The sequence below is a fragment of the Peromyscus californicus genome, unplaced genomic scaffold (genome assembly GCF_007827085.1).
Source record: "Peromyscus californicus insignis strain IS unplaced genomic scaffold, ASM782708v3 Scaffold_6__1_contigs__length_162567912, whole genome shotgun sequence".
Classification (NCBI taxonomy): domain Eukaryota; kingdom Metazoa; phylum Chordata; class Mammalia; order Rodentia; family Cricetidae; genus Peromyscus; species Peromyscus californicus.
Genome location: NW_026294584.1, coordinates 40,012,376 through 40,023,679, shown reverse-complemented (window position 1 = coordinate 40,023,679; position 11,304 = coordinate 40,012,376). Strand labels below are relative to the sequence as shown.

The following is an 11,304-nucleotide window of genomic DNA, read 5'->3' as shown; positions in this document are numbered from 1 at the left end:
GCAGAAAAAGAATTGAAGTATCTCAGAATCATGGAGATTTTGAGGTTAATATCCTTAATTACATGTTTGACTTAGTTTTTTTAAAGTTGAGAATGTTATTGTCTTATTTCAATTGAAAAACTCTAGCACTCACTGCTTTCTGCAAAGAATAGACACTCGTGTATGGGTTCCACTGATTCAGATGTTTAGCAGCACTGAGTTTGGTTCAGATCCATTTTTTGTTGTTTCTGTTTAGAATTGCTAATTTGTATTAGTATATTTTTAAATCATAAAATTTGTTAGGGTTTCTGCGAGGGCAGGGTACCTTGACAGACTGATTGCAGAGTAGGGGTGGGGACGGCAAGGAATGCCACGAGATCACATCACACAATCAATCTCACCCAAGAAATTTATTGGTAGGGGGTGTTAGACAAGGCTGCCTCTGAGAGAAGATGGAGGAGAAAGAGAGAAGAGAGACAGAGAGAACAAGAGAGCCAGCTGTGGTGACAGGGACCTTTGAAAGGGGTATAGTGCATGCATATTTGGTGGCATGCTGGGGGAGCACCTGGTTCCTAACAAAGGTATCCAATGCCTTTCTTCTAGGAAGCACCTGGCTTTAATACTCTGATTAGCTGTAAATTCTGGTTGTCTTTATCTATGCATTTTTGAATATAGATTTATTCATTTCTTTTTCCTAGTGTATCTATTCTGAGCCATTGTCAACCATTTATATGATTTATACAGGGAATATATTTTCTTCTTAACTCTGGATCACAATATGATTTTTGTTAAGTTTCAAACCCCTAGACAAGAGGCTGAGGAGCCTATTTAAAATATCAAAGCATATCTGGACACCAGGTTCTCCCAGCATCCCTCAGTCCCTGATATAGGGTATGGTGTAGATGAATTTCTAAATGGTCTTATTAGATAAAACAAAAACAAAAACAAACCAAAACAAACAAAACAACAACAAACAACAAACAAACAAACAAACAAAAAACAAAAACACGGAGCCAAATAAAGGGGCGAAAGACTTAGAAATCAGGGAAATAGGGAAAGCCACCAGCCAACCTTACCTCACCAGCTCTGCAGTTTCCAAATGCCATCTACTGCCTGTCTTACCCGTGCCTTTATTGCCTTGCTGTTCTGGCCTCTCACTACCTATCTTAGCCCAGCTACCTCACTTCCTTGTCACTGCCTGTCTGTACAGAGACCTCCAGGTCTCTATGGTTGGTACTGGGATAAAAGGCATGTGTCACCACGCTTGGCTCTGTTCCCTAGTGTGTTCTTGAACACACAGAGACTCTGTCTGCCAAGTGATTGGATTAAGGGCATGTGCTACCACTGCCTGACTTTTGTGTTCACTTAAAACGGCTTGCTATTTCCTCTGATCTCCAGGCAAACTTTATTTATTAACATACAAATAAAGTATCACCACATTTCAGCACAAACAAAACATCACCACAGTATGGCTTGCATACCTGCCCCCTTCCCTAAACTTTCCAGCAAGGTGGCTGGGCCACCCTTCCCTCAGAGACTCTTCCCTGTATAATCCAGACATTTTGGTACCCTCCTTTTTGTGTCCCTTTAGCCTCCTGGCTGCAGCACCTGGTTCTCCTCTCTACCCTTTGCCTTCTCCTCTCCCCCTCTCCCTACATGGCCACTCTGGACTCTCCCAGATAGATATCCCTACCTCTGACTACATTCTCCCATATATCTGTAATAAACTTTCTCCACCACCATATCTAGGAGCACTCATGTCCTTTCCTTTCCTTCCATTTCCTTTCCACTTCTTTGTTTTAATTCACTTATAATTTGGCAATGAAGTATCCACCCAGTCTAGCTATTAGTTACGACTCTCTAAGCCATAAAAACTGAACATCCCTGTGAAGGCCTGTGAGGTATGCAGGGATTTGTCTCAGGAGCTTCAGGCAAAGAATTTGAAGGCTTAGTCTACACATTGGAGTGAGCTCTGCAATCACCATCCAAAGGGTGCTCTAAGTTTGTTTGCATTAATAATTGTGCCAACAGTGTGTGGGAGTTTGGAAAGCAATTTAAAGGTGACAGAAAAAACATATTTTCATATTAAAATATTAAAACCTAAATATTTGCATAAAGCAAACAGCAGGGATTATTGAACAGAATGAGGAATTTAAAAAATATATAATAAAGTACACTGAAAGTGCTTTGAATAAATGGAGACACATTCATCCCATGATTTAATTTTATAAATATGTCAAGTTTTACAAAGTTAATTTGAAGTATTTCAGTTACACTACTTAAATTTGATAATTTGAAACACAAATGGATGAATAAATAGGTGTAAATAGCAAAACAAAGGTTGGAGTATTTATAAGATATTGATGGAAAACCAATTCAATAAACGTTCCGGCTTTTTACATACCATTATAGCAGAACTAGACTTTAGATTGAGTAGACATGGAGATAAAATGGAGGCAGACTATGAAATTGTGAGATAAAAAGATTCTCTTCTGTTTATCTTCCTCATCTCTAGCAAATGATTTTGGACTATCTAAAAAGAAAATATATACAATAGTCAGTTTCTATATATGTATAAATATTATGTGTCAGTCAAAAAGTACAAAATGCTCACTATCCAGTTGCATGTCAGTTCTGCCTGAACTGCTGAAGAGTTGGATAGGAATGTTAGGGTGACCCTGAAACCTCAGGCAGTGTAATATTTGTAAATGCATACATATTCATCTAGTGTTCCTTTTAAGAATTATAGTTTTATTTAATTATTGCATATGCTTTATATTATGCAAATAGATTGCTTATTTAAAATGAAGTAAAGTAACCTATGTATCTCACGTAAGCTTGGGTATAAAATTAAATGACTTAGAGAGAAGTGCTCTGGGTCAGTATGTAGATGATTCTGTCTTTACTCTGACAGAAGAACCCCCTCTCTAGTTGTTTCCTGTATTACAAAGCTCTACCAACTCTCAAAGAGTCACTGCTGTTTGCAGTCAGAAACCACAGACAGAATGAAAGAAAATTCTTCCTCCCTGGAATAGATCTGTGACTGTAGCCTCATTAGTTGAGTATAGTGTTCTGAAATAGCAAGTTGTTGTCCAAACAGTTCAGAATTATATTAAAACTACAAACATGCTAATTTTTCATCAGAAATAAAAAGCTCCCTAAGTTTTTATTTACACCTAGGGATGTGTTTATTGCCTATTCTTTACATCCAACAAGGCTGTGACACCTGCTCTCAAGCTACCGTCAACGTCTTGACTCCCTGGGAAATTTTCTCTGATTATAATCATGTTTCTTGATTGCAGACAGAGCTCAGGCTACTGGCTGCTGAAAGTCAGCCTCCAAAAGGTTGTTGTCACTGTGCAGCCTATAGAGATGCTGAATAAGGAATCTCAGGTCAATGATGATCCAACCAATGCCGATACGGAAGCTGCAGTCCAGGGACAATTGCTGCTAACTTATAGTTTTCAAGAGCTTGCAGCTTGGGACACCCAGTTTGCAGCCCCCCAAAAGCACTGTGCTGTGGGATGAACTCTCTGTACAATGTGAATATGTACTCATTGGTTAATAATAAAGCTGCTTGGCCTATAGGGATAAATGCAGGATGAATTTAGGCAGGACAATCAAACTGAGGACTTGGATGAAGAAGGGCAGAGTCAGGAGAGATGTGAGTGAGCTGCCCAAGAAGCAAGAGAGGAATGCCATACTGAGAAAAGTTACCAAGTCATGTGGCTAAACATAGATAAGAATTATGGGTTAATTTAAGAGTAAGAGCTAGTTAGTAATAAACTTGAGTCATTGGCTGATCATTTACAATTTATATTAAGCATCCGAGTCAATTATTTGGGAAGCAGCTGTCGGGTATTTGGGAACAGGTGGGCAGGAGAGAACTGTCCAACTACAGTGCTGTTTAGAGTTTTGTATTTTGACCATATGTTTTAGTTCTGACTATAGGAAAGAACTAGAGTGAGAGGAGCTAACAAATGGTCCATGAAGAAATTTCTTTGCACTGTGTCAGTCATCTCAACCTACACAGGTTTCATGTTCTATAACCCAAATTAAAGAGTTGAGCTAGTGGGCTTGAAGTTACCTCTGCACCCCAAGATATGTGATTTCAAATTCAAAAGAAAAATTCCACTAACATCTTTATATGACAAGATTTTATTCAAGATCTCTGTCAAAGTTTAGACTTGCTAGAAAAAAAAAAAAAAAAAAAACGAAAAAGAAACACCATGACCTACAGCCGTGGTTGCTAAGGAGACCAGCCGCATAGTGCTTTGGGTTATTAATCAGCAATATCTTCCCAAGGAGTCTGCCATGATGGCAGAAAGAGCACTACTGGACCAAAATTTAATTCAATTAAATTCTATCTATAATGACGTCTGATTAAAATTCACATCTCTATAGGGTTATAAATCTTTTGTTAGCTTTTAACAATTTATTGCATAGATTTTCAAGGATTGGGACAAGCCAGAGGCCTGTTGAAGTAGAGGGAATGAAGAAAAGAAAACCTAGAATATGATGAGCTGTCTTCCTGGAGGAGAAGGTTGGTGCAGGTTGTCAGGATGGAGAGTGGATGAAAGGACAGTTTAAGAAAGACTTGTGTGCATCCATGGAAAGAGTCACCATGAGGGCAAGGATGGAGACACGGCAAAGATGGAGGTGGGAAAGTCCTCAGGGCAGCTCACCTAAGAGTGGTGCCCCTGTTTCATAAGTGAGGTGAGCAGGTGAAAAGAATAGGAAAGTCCAGTGTCTAAAAGCATTGTAAATCTTTCCATCTAATTGGAGGTTTTACAAAACCTATTCAAGATTGACTCTGGACCTCAAGTTATTAAGGTAAAAATCAACAGTTCTTAGTTTGAGAGTGAGATTACATGTTCATGGTTATTTCATAAGAAATCATCATATGCTAGCATTATCATGCCTATAAGAGATTTATTTTTAATTTTGAAACAGAAAAATGAAACACAAATGAGCTTTAGCTAGGCCTGCCAATCAAACATTAAGGTGTGGTTTATTTTATTATGTTTTGACTTACAAGTTCTTATGAAATATATTATAAAAATTCAGGTAATTCAGATACAGTTTCATATCTCTTGAAACTAATATACCATATACAGCTGAAAGTTTTTTCATTGAGAAATATTTAAACAAGTCCATTGCCTTCCTGGAAATTCTTGAATTTTCTTTTTGTGAGTAAAGAAAGTAAGAGTCTTAAAATAAAATGATCTATCTATGAATAAAATGATCCACACATATTAATTCTTACATTATACCTGAGCCACCCCAGAGAATTACAGAGTGCTGTACAACCTAACATTTTATAATATATAAATATATGTGAGCTGAGAGACAATCCACTTTCCCCTTTACTGCTTTATAAACTAGGAAAACTTGAAATTGATAGTCTTCTCATAAGAAAAATATGCACAATATCTAAAATTGTAAACAAGAAAGGAAAAAGATAGGAGATTTGGGAAGAAATTTGTATAATTGGGTATGGAAAATAATACAGCATGTCCTCAAAACAGAAACTAAACTAGAATTACTAGTTATATATGATCTAGCAGTCATATTTTGAGTATTTTTCCAACAGAAATGAAATCAGCACCTCAGAATCATATTAAAACTCTATGCTCATTTTAGCATGATTCATAAGAGCCAGAACTTCATACTAAATTAAATACTCATTGATGAGAAAATGTTTTATATTCATAGAGTGAACTGTATATTCCACTTTTTAAAGGAAGGAAATTGAACAACTAGTGGCAGCATGGACAAATATTGATGGGTAAGTAAAATAGACCAGAGTCTTTCAAAAAGGCCAGTGCTGCAGGTTTCCATGAATATGGGGCACCTAGAATAGGAAGACTCAGAAGTAGAATTAAGAAAGTTAGGGGAATATGGAGTCCAGCAGAAATAAAATTTAGTTGTTCAAGATGAATATGTTGTAGAGAGCTCATGAGTTTCTGTTAGCACCACCTGAGTGTACACTTACAAATTTGTTAAAATTCCCTATTGATGTTCTTACCATAATCAGAATTAATGAAAAAAAGGAAGAAAGAAAAGAAAAGAAAAAAAATGAAAGGAAGGAAGGAAGGAAGGAAGAAAAGGAATCCCATGGATTTCTAGAGTTTTCTTCATGACTTAGCTGGTTAAAAAACTGAAAAGAAATGCCTGTTAGAGCTTTGAGTAGAAACAGAACCTAAGGAAAGAAGGCAGATGTGTGTGGTTTCACAGAACGAGGCTATCATGAGGAGGTGACAGTTTCTTTCTGCACAAGGCTCACACTCCTCCTTAGAAAGGACACTTTGAGAACTGTGCTTAGCCGGCACAGGCTCAAAGCAGAGCACAGAGAACAGAGCAGGTCAGCACCTGGTGTGCTTGAGACCACACCATTGAAAAGAGAGGCCTTAATAGTTGTTTTAAGAGCTACACACGAGGAGCAGAGGACAATTCTTGAAAAAAAAAAAGACATATTTAATACAAAATTTCAATAGTTTTTTTTTTATTAACAACATGCTACTTGTAGAATTTCTACATTGATAATATATATCAACCATTAATTCTCAGTATCCTGGAATGTAGGCAAAGTTTTCCTTTACTGGGAGCCTCTTCTAAATTACCATGCAGAGGCATGTATTAATTGTAAATGCTCAGCCAGTAGCTCAGAATTATTACTAACTAGCTCTTATATTTTAAGTTAACCCATATTCCTTGTTTATGCTATGCTATGTGCCATTTACTAACATGGCACATTCATCTACTGCTCCCTTTGCATCTGGCTAAAGACTTCTGACTCCACCCTTCCTTATTCCATCATTCTCAGTTTGGCTTTCCTGCCTAACTTTATCCTGTTAAGCTATTGGCCAGTCATCTTGTTTATTAAACCAATCATGGTGACATATACTGTGAATATTCCACAACACTGTATGATTCAGTAAACTCTTTCTTTTTTAAAAGTGAGACAAAAATTAAGCCTTTATTGTGCTGACAGGCTTCATACTCTTCAGACAGTATCACCATCACAAAAAGCTCATCTAGTAAAGTTTTAGGTGGCCAGTAACTTCACCAATTAGTTCTACTGGTCCTGACCCACTTCCCAGGATAGTTAAGAGCCTGGTTCAATCTGCATATGACCCTTGGATTAAATTTACAGTCAGTCCCAATATTTTTGCATGGGTCAGTAATTCAATGAGGCTGTCTTCATCTGGGGTTTTGACCACCACTTTGGTCTGGCCACAGTCCTCCCACTCTTTGATCTCTTGAGATTTTCTCCTTTGAGTCTGCTTGTAGGCAGAAACAGCAGCAAGAGAACACTGGGCAACAATCTTCCCTTTTCCCATCTTTAGGTCAGTTCAGTTCAAACAAGAATCACTTTGTACTCCCCACTCTCTCCCAGGATGTGTGGTGATATATTGTGCACTCCAGTAAAACTTATCTGGGAATCAGAGGACAGGGCCAGCCACTAGATTAGACATAGAGGTCAGACAGTAACAGCACATACCCTTAATCCTATTGCTCAGAAGACAGAGATCCAGGTGGATCTCTGTAAGTTTAAGGCCATACTGGGAACAGAGCCAGGCATGGTGGCACACACCATTAATCCCAACACTTGAAATTTCATCCTTTGGAAGCACACACACCTTTAATCCAAGGAAGTAAGATGGCAGGGCAGAAAATGGTATATAAGGCATGAGGAAACAGGAACTCATTCTCTTGAGACAGGATTTCATAGAGTTAAGAACTTGTGGCTGGCTTACTCAGTTTCTCTGATCTTTCAGTTTTCACCCCAATATTTGGCTCTGGGTTTTTTATTAATAAGACAGTTTAGCAATTCGTGTTACAAAGATGCTTGCTTCAGTTTCCATCTCTGTGTCTCTATGTATCTCACTTGTTGAGGTCTAGGGGCAACATTCCAAGGTGGTCCTGGAGACCACAGAACAGGCACATGTCACAAGCAACTCAGTCAAACTGAGTGTACCAAAATGAGCCCAACACCCCATAACCAAGGATTTGGAGGGCATTTGAAGCACTTCTCCTCATGCATGCCTTGTGGTTCTCCACTCCCAAGCGAGGAACATGCTTTATGCACTGATTTAGTAAATTCTTGTTTCCTTGTACAGAACTATGTCTTTGGCCAGAAGGGATTTGGACAGTGTCTTTTGTTTCTTCACAACCACAGAATTGCAGACTGCATTTACCTGGAATGTTTCTCCTTTATTTGGTAGAATTTTCCCAGGAGTATTGGTTGTCTCTGAAACGGGTAAGCTAGACATGAACCTCGAGAGAAGTAAGAGAGACAAATTATACAGTGACATCAGTAAATTATCTGACAAAACATGGTACTTTGTGGGATACAGATTAAAAAAAATCTATGTCATACTTTATTTGATTTAGAATTTAACTTGTCAGATCACTGTTATTGGCTATCATAAAGAAATAGTTCTGTGTTTCCATACTCTCTGAAGGATAATGTAGAGTGTGCAAGTAAAGCAATTAGTCAGCGAGCAGTGTGGAAAAAAGACCACCGGTCTTCACACTCTAATTGGCAGCTTGTATTGAAACCACTAATGGTTTTTCTAATTTTGTTCATTATTTATGTAAATGATAGAGGAAACATGTCAGTTACAAATTTTCCTTCTTTCCCTTTGACTGTTTTTCCCTGGATCCAGGTGATCCCTGGATAAGCTGATACAGAATGATAAATACCCTGTACACCCTGTTCCATGAATAGAAAATGAAATTTAGCAATTATCTATTTAGATATTTCAAATTGGCTCCATGACTGAAAATATTTCATGAAAACTAGATTTTAAATTTACATTTGGGATATAATTTGTTTTTCGTGAAGCCTCAACGACATTGTGAAATAATTTTTCAGAATTCCACTAGAATTTATTCTATTTTCAGAAGAGTCGAGAATGACATGCTATTGTGAACTTACAGATGATCATGCAGATAGCTTTAGTTTTTGCTTTCTTTCTGCATGCATAAATGCACACCTTGAGTATGTGTCCATTCAATCACGAAAGCCTTTACTATTTCACCCTTTGCACATTCAACTGAGCTACCGAAGGTGTTCATTTCTTTTAGATAGATGGGGGAAAATGCAAGAACCATATGTCAATCTTAAAAATCCATTCTACTATGTGGGTAGCAGGCCTAGGTGAGCCTGGGATTTTCAGAAAGGTGAGAGTGAGTAACCCAGCTTGATATCATGCTTCCTGAAGCTTCAGAGGGTTCAGAGACTTCATGAAACATTTTCAACCAGGGAATTGGTCATGGAACATTATGTGTATAGTTTTCTCCCCAGCAGCTCAGAATGCATGAGAGTCCAGAAACCCCTAGTTTTGCCTTCCCCATCTCTTGAAGAGAAATGGGACTGAATTTTAGTTCCTCACCCAACCTTGTCTCTTTCATCTTTCTTGTTGTGGGGAAAGGACAAGGTGAAAAGGGAACCAAATGATGATGAAAATTCCATGATACCTCTGCCTTAGGTAGTTACTATATCTTAATTGACTTGGGATTGCTAGCAGGTTTAGCATGTAAAAGTATTCAATGCTAAGATTGATGACCTAAGTTTACTCCCCAGGACCCACATGGTGGTGGCAGAGAACTGATTCCTAAAAGTTGTTGTCCACATGTGTGCTGTGGTAAACACACACACACACACACACACACACACACACACACACACACACACACACAGAGAGAGAGAGAGAGAGAGAGAGAGAGAGAGAGAGAGAGAGAGAGAGAGAGAGAGAGAGATTTTAAATGTATTCCTAGGCCCACAAAAAAGTTAAAAATTATCTGCCTTGAAGAAGAGTAAAAGCCCTTTGCATGGTGAGACAGTTGTGTAGCTTGATCTACTTGGGAGGACCCCTGTCAATAGGATTAGAATCCACCTGGTCCATGAGCTGGATTTGTGGAACCACTACCTATGATAGGACACCTCTTGCAGCCTTGAGGCAGAGGGAGGGGCTTGGACTTGCCTCTACTGAATGTGCCTCCCCATGGGAGGCCTTGCCTTCTTGTGGGGGGGAGTGGGGGTAGGTTAGGAGGGGGAGGCTGGGGGCGGGAAGAGGGAAGAGGGGGATCTTTGATTGGTGTATAAAATGAATGAAAAAAGTTTTCTTAATAAAAAAGAAAAATAAAGAAAGAAAAACATTTAATTGTAAAAAATGAAAAAGAAAAATCTAAATGTATAACTTTGAAACTCATAGTCAAGAAACCTGGTACTTAAAAATCCCCCTATTCATGGTAATTTCTATCCCTGTCAAAAGCTAAGCTGAAAAGCATTAGACTGTGAATAGTGAAAAGGAAGGTGGTTTGCTGCATAAAAAACCTAGGCTTGATTTCTCATTGATCTTCCTATTCTGTGTGGTTCTTCCTGGGCCTTTATAGTTATCAGTTTTTAAATCTGAATTAAAGAGTTAATGAATCCTGAATATAGAAGAGGGGGAGTAGAGCCTAATAACATTGGCTTTTCAATAACTATTTGTTCCTTCCCATTAAACAGGCATGAGCATGATCTTTAATCCTCACATTCTTTCAACTGAGAATTGAATGATAATATTTATTGAACATTTACTATGTTCCAGGCATTGGGCTAAGTGTTTTCATACATTAACTCATTTAATTCTTGTAACAACTTTATAAATTAGGAACTATTATGATCTCCATTTTAAAGTCAAGGAAAATGAACCATGTAGAGTTGTAGTCATTTGCCAAAGGATCTAGAGCCAAGGCTTTCTTTTCTCTTAGTTTTGCTGTAGTCCACTAGTCTATGAGTCTTTTCACTTAACACATGAAACCTAGAGATCTCTTTCAAGTCAATATTGCATTAAAACTTAAGGACATAGTTCTACTAGAACTAATAAATATTCAAATAAGTTGTTATCATCCTGTTCATTTCTGATGGGATATACAAGAAAGTTAATTCGAGAAAGTAATGGAAAATGCCTACATTAGATGATATGGCTGAGTGATTTGATGGTTAGAATACCAAATGACAGCTTACACTCTTCAGCTCCCTGAGAAGTAGCCAATAACTATGATTTCTCTTTCATCAGACATATTTGATCAGTGAAGATACTCTCAATATTCCAAAATTATTTTGACATGAATAAATAAATTTTATTTAGAAATGTACTATAAAATTATCTTTCTCATTTAGACTTAAAGTTATGCATATGGTTTCTAAGAAAAATAGTTTACTTTTGAGTTTTCTACCCTAAAGCAGCCCAGTCACTATATTTCCTGTTCTTATCATCAGTTTACTCTCATGTAGAGAGATATAAATACCTAAAATAAAAAGAGTAAGAA

General features: G+C 37.7%; 1 pseudogene; it reads right to left on the bottom strand.

The window, feature by feature from the left end:
• Positions 1-7,016: 7,016 nt before the first annotated feature.
• Positions 7,017-7,982, bottom strand: LOC128098795 (peptidyl-tRNA hydrolase 2, mitochondrial-like; annotated as a pseudogene).
• Positions 7,983-11,304: the final 3,322 nt, after the last annotated feature.